The sequence below is a fragment of the Tyto alba genome, unplaced genomic scaffold (genome assembly GCF_018691265.1).
Source record: "Tyto alba isolate M040663 unplaced genomic scaffold, T.alba_DEE_v4.0 Super-Scaffold_12, whole genome shotgun sequence".
NCBI lineage: Eukaryota > Metazoa > Chordata > Aves > Strigiformes > Tytonidae > Tyto > Tyto alba.
The window spans coordinates 7,350,262-7,356,560 of record NW_024881274.1 but is presented as its reverse complement, the minus strand read 5'-3'; positions in this window follow the sequence as shown (position 1 = coordinate 7,356,560).

Sequence of the window (6,299 nt, the reverse complement as noted above, 5' to 3'; positions counted from 1 at the left end):
CTGGGGAAGACTGACTCTGGGGACAGAGTGTCTTCTCCTGGCTCTGCCATACATACGCTTGTGACATGAAATCAGATTTTCTCTGTGCAACTACTTCATTTATCTTTACGTGCTGAAACTCACCTCCTTTGCTTTGCAGTGTTAAGCACCTTTGACTTACCCGTGTTCCAACAGCTCTGAGAACAAGTTAAAGGATCCATCTCTGTGCTGACACAAAAGACAGCAGAGGAGAACATTCACCCAGATTCATCAAGAAAGACTAGATCCTTGGGGTTCTGTTAACATAGCCTCAAATTCCTCCAAGCCACTATACATTTATAAAAGAGGATTGATTTTGGGGGAAGGATCTCTTTCCATCTATACAAATGCACACACTATTTCATTTACAGGCTTGGGTCTATGAAAATCCCAGAGGTCACTACTGATGCTCAGTAATATAAGGTAGTGATACATGATGAGGAGCAAGGAATCCATTTACATCTCAGCTGTTCTAAATAATGGGATATTAATAGTTACAGGACATTGGTTGGTATAGGCAGCCTCTCATTTCCTATAGCCAGGGTCTTGCCTTTTCTTTAGCAGACCTAATTGGCCTGTTTTTCTGAGATGTGACTATTCCTTGCAGTAAGATCCTGATGACAAGAGTAATGGGAGTTACATACATAGGCTATAAACATACTTTGTGAGGAAGGTAATTTACTCCTATATACTGTGGCTATCCAGAAATCACCCCAATAGGAAAACAGACCTCCTGTGGAACGGGCAGGTAGCCAAGGACACAGGTTACTAATGCAGGCTGGCAAGAAGCACCCATTCCTCCACGGCCCTGCAATTCCTGCAGTTAGTCATGGGTGTGCGGGATGCAGAAGCAGCTGCTTTGCCAGTTTTTGCACTTGTGCTTTGCCTCAGTCACTTGAGCCACCCCGCTGCTGACCCCCAGCCCAGCAGTCCATGCAGCCTTAGTGTCAGACCCCGTCTTTCCCAGGACTTCTCCTCCCTCAGTGGGGCATTGACTACAGGTACACGGACACCTGCATCCTTCCTCAGAAGCTGCAGCTCCTATGATGGGGCACCATCCTTGCAGAAGCAGCTGGTGCAGAGCTCTTCTGAGAGAGATCTGGGCTTTCAGAACATTGTCAAGTTACCACTGTCAGGAGCAGAATGTTTTCTGTCATGATCCAGATGCAAGGGGCTGTCTGTCCCAGTCAGCTAGCTGCTCTCCACACCCCACGGATATGGAATGTTTTTTTCAGGCAGGACACCTGCACTGGCAGTGTTGCTCATTAATTTTTCTGCAGGCACTGATTAGAGGCCTCAAGGTCTTCTTGCTTGCTGTGTCTTTCATGTGTCAGTTCCACTTCTTCCGTCTGCTTGTTTTTGCTTCTCTCTTTTCTGCTCTGACTCATCTGCCAAGGACAGCCTGTGCGTGGCGGGGGGTTGCTCAGGTGGCCGGTGGCGGTTGTCCTGCAGCGAGCTCTGGAGGCAGCCGCTCCTGCTGCTCTGCGCCCGAGCCGAAGATTTGTACCGTGTCAGAACAGGCAGACAAGGATGCGAAGCTGGCATTCAGGCAGACCAAGGAGAGCAGAGTACACACCGTGTAATCTAGAGCCAGCTTTCACAAGGTCCAGCACTCCCAAGTGCTCTCTAGGCTGTGATTTAGACCAGAAGCTAGCTTTGGTGATTTGAGTCATTCTTTCGGGAAACCCGATTCCCTCTGTTGGCAATGCAGCAGTCTAGGTTATTCAGTCTCCTCAGCTAACCCCCATCCCCACTCGACCGTGAGGTCGCCCAGCTTGTAGTCAGTACAGTTCCTGCCCTCCTCTTGCCTTCTGGATCCTCCTCTTGCACTCAAAAGAAGGTGGGAAGATGCGTCCCGTGCAGCTGTAAAGGTGGCATGGTTAGGTCCGTGGGGTTTCTCCTGTCTGCAGATGCTGAGAATTAGAACCCCACACTGTGGGATCCAGCTGCTCCATGCAGCTGGTGCACCATGTTGTCATCACTTATTGAGTTACCTGATGCTTTTTAACAGAAACACAGTGCCTGGTGCTCTGACTGCTGGGTAGTGAGGGCCACTGTGCACAAATGTATCCCTGTCTTTTATTTATTCAAAAATTAACTGCTGTTGACTTCAGCAGCTTCCTGGGAGCCATTCCCATGCTGAAAAGGGGACAAACTCACACACACACACTTTCATTGTCTACTTTTCCATCTACTCCCCTATATATATAAAAAAGAAATCTCCCAAACTGCTCCCAGGAAGGCTGCTGGGTTGGTTTGGATGAATAGGGACCCAATAATGGGTTTATTTGGTCTGTTCTCTGTCTGTGTCTCTCCTTTTCTCCTTTATAGTCTTTTTTTCCTTTTCTCTACTTCTTTTGAGTTTACTTCCTGTTTTATCTTGTTTATTCCTCTGTAGAGAAGGAGTGAGGGACAAGGAGAGGGACTCATTTGAAAAGTCTGGTTAAATGAACCACTGTAGGAGTCCAAATACTCTTTATAGTCAAGCAAACTGGTGGAGAAGTGAGTGCCAGAATATTAAGCTGCATGCTGAATGGTGACTGCAAAGAGCAGCCCTTATAGTCCTCTAAGAGGGGGAGAGAAGGGGATGGGGACACTCATTTTCCCAGAATTCACTCCCACCCTGAAGTCACAAGCCCAAACCTTCAAAGAAGGTTTCAAACTGTTGATGTCTGGATTGTATGTGAGTGTGGTAGATACCTGTTTTGGGTTCAGTTCAGCCACACTGGCATCCACATCTTCTGGTTTTCATTAGCTTCTAGTGGCCTCCACACTCCTGTATCTAGCTCCACTCCAGCAAGATCTGCATCTGAGCTCCGGTCCTGCTCACTCTGGCAGAATATACATTTTTTGGCTGCTACATGTTTTTTCATTTTAGTCCTTTTTTGGCTATTCTAGAAGCAGCTGGGCACAAATTACTTTCATTCCAATATAATTATTTTCATACCACAGGCTTCCAGCTAGTTAGAGCTATACGGGGGAGGGGGGGTCGGATAGCAATGACATTTCCCTTCGCTACAGAGAATAAACAAATTCACAAAACAAAAACCAGAAGCTTTCCATAAAGATCCTGTCACTTTTGTGTAACACCAAACACCAGCTGCTTTTCTGGCACTGCAGCTTCACCTGCAGTGCTGAGTGTTGAAAATGCCTGGGACGTGTCACCTGAATGTGTCTTGTGGAAAATAGCAGGAAGACCATATATAATAGAGCTGCCTCTTCATGGAGGCAATTTTGAGTTTCATGTCCTCCTTCCCTTACTTGAGGGGATCTTGTGGGAGTGGGCACTGTAGATTCCCCTGACTGTAACGAACCTTGTTCATGCAGCCAGCTACTTCTGAGCTGCAGGTCTTGATCAACACATTTGTCCTGTTTTCTCTAGTCTTGAGAGCACTGTAAGCCAGCACACCTACACTGGCACGGCATTCAGCATGGTCGAAACAGCTCTGTAAGTTGAAACAGGTATTGCTGCGGGTCCCATGTCTCCACAAAGTGTGCTCTGGGAGGTTTAGTCTGGTGTGCCGCACAAAAACTGCAGTGATGCCTGTGGTTAAAGCCTTCGTGGAGGGGAAGCTGTCCCTGCAGCCCCACTCTCAGCTGTGGCCCCTCATGATAGATCCTAGGAAGTGTCATGCTGTCCCTTTGTCTGTCTCACAGCTCACAGGGGATGGTAGCACATCCTCGTCCCTGCCAGAGCCTCACCACCACTTCCAACATGTGTAAGTAAGCCTGTATTTGTTCCTACTCAGGCTGCTTCAGAGCAGTGCCATGGTGGCTGCTGCCCCCTCCTCCCCACTCCAAGATGAGGCAAAGCACAGGGTAAGAACTGTATGGACAACCAGTAAGATTAATCCCCTCTGTCCAGTTTAACATATTCAGGCACTTGCCCCTACAACCTTTGCAGTGCTCTAAAAACACCGTGCCTGCAGACAACAGCAGTGCTGAGGGAGTTAAGGGGCTCAGTCTCCCAGATAAATGCCCTGTAAATGCCCTCTTGCCTGACTCCCTTGCTCTACAGCTCCACATTTCTCCTCCCTGATCCCTTCCACTTAGAGGGCAAATAAACACTAGATACACTGTAGAGGTAGCAGCAGAATACTGGCTGCTTGCTACTAGGTTGGAAGGACCATCAGCATCCTTTGTTCTCTGCATTTCTCAATGGCTGCAAAAAGACAGGCTGCAGTGTGAAAGCTGTGATTATTGCTGGCTCCCACCACTCTCTGCCCTCCCAGCCCCACTGCTGATTCACATAGGTCAGGCTCCTTCCCGTCTTGTGCTTTTGATCTATAAAGCTTTGCTTGTCAGCAGTGACCCAGCCACGTCTCTCAACATTTCCAGTATGCTGAGGGAGCCCTTCATGAATGTCAGTTTGCATTTGGTCCCAGGCCTGTTAACCTTGATCCCCTGGCCCCAGCACGGGCTATGGCCATTAAATCCCACTGTCCGGGCTTCCGTCCCCATGTAGGTTGTTTCCACCGCACCCTGGTGCTCGTGGCTTTCTGCTGGTGGGGATGGCGGGGGGCATGCAGGTCTGCACAGCAGCCGTGCACATCCTGGCACCACAAACCCACCGAAGCACCTCTGCTCCCCAAGCACCACTCACTTTCAGGTGTAGCTTTACTCCTCGCAGCCTACGCTGCAGCTATCTTTTTCTAGAGGGAAAAGTTGAGCTCAGAGCTTTTGCAGTGCCTTTTGGCAGCTCCCCTCACTGAGCAGGGTGTACCTTTCTCTTCTCTCATGGCTTCCAGTGCACATATCACTAGGAATCCTTGGGCTGCAGTAGCCTTCTCTGGGTTTGCCAGTCACAGTCTCTCGTCCTTCCATGTCTCCCAGCTCGGAGTGTGTCAAGCTGTCCCCTCTGAGGCAGGCATGAGGAAAGCCTTGGTCCCACATTAAGATGCTCCCAGCAGCACATGGCAAATGCCCCAAGTGTTTAGAGAGGTGTTGGGTACCGTGCAGAGGTAGGTGGATGTAGTAAATGCATTTACACAGCAGGACTGCAATGCTCCGTCCTCCTGGAAACCACTTCCTTAGAGGTCAGCACTCTAAAATACCTTCAGCTGTCCTGGGTACTGTACGTGGGCCACGAAGAGCTGCAGAATATTAATGTGTCTGCAAGAAAGGAGCCTGCTAGTGGAAACTAAGGATATAAGAGCTTAGTCCCATGGGCTTTAACATCTTTTACTTCACCCCGCCTGAGGATCCAGCTCAGATATTTCATGATAAATGGTCCTGGAGGCTGTTTCACTTGCCTTAGTCTCTTGAGAGGTTTTGGTTGCCATTAATTCTGACTGGTTCTTCCAGAGCTGCTGCTGGGATGTATGTCTTTACAGTGCTACAATCCATCCCCAAGGGCTGTTTGAGCAGCAAGAGCCTGGGAAGTTCAGTGTACAAAAAGAAAATCACCAGCAACAGCAAGGGAAACACCATCGTGGCTGCAGCAGAGCAAAGAGCCAGGGCCACTGGGGCCAGAGTTATCTTTCTGCACCAATGACCCAAGAAAACAGGGCAGCATTGAGGGGAGCTGCCAGGCAGCTCAGGCCTGTCCCCGCTGAGGACCAGCTCTGCACAAATGGGAGCGCTGCACCAGCAGCAGCAGCACCTCCTCCCGAAGGCAGGGATATGCCTGGCCAGTGCCAGGCACTTCAGTCCTGCTGCTTCCCAGCCCACTGTGTAGGCGACAGGATATGCTCTCTCCTGCCAAAATAGTCTGTTTAGCTTGTCACGGCCTCAGCCATTGCCCCTCATGCTTACCTCTGCTCTGGGTGAATAGCCGGCCACACGCAGTGGCCCTGCAGGCTCTGCTGGTTTCCTGCATGTCTCCAGACCTCTTTGCAGGAGTTGGAGGGGAACAGGCACCCAGCTGATCACCTCCTGTAGCAACAGCCTATTCCTTCATATATGGGGCCTATATCAGGCACAGCTCAGGTTTGACAATTGCTACTCACTACTGGTGATTTGCTTATAGGGTGAGCTAACAAGTTCATATTGAGCCACTGGGAATTTAAACTAATCAGTGGACTAGGAACTCCATTTGTAGAGACTGCGAGATTAAATTCAAACGCCTAAAAGGTACTACATGATAGAAAGAGAGAGATATGCTTGCCAAATATTACTGTACTTACGTGCAAAGAAGGAAAACACAGTGATTATATTACACAAGGATGAGGAGAACAAATGCATACAGGTTAGGAGGACTTGGTAGTGACACTTGTGAGCCACTGACTTCTACTGTTCAAGCAGGGACATGGTTTTGTTCACTAACGTTTGCAAAGGCTCTG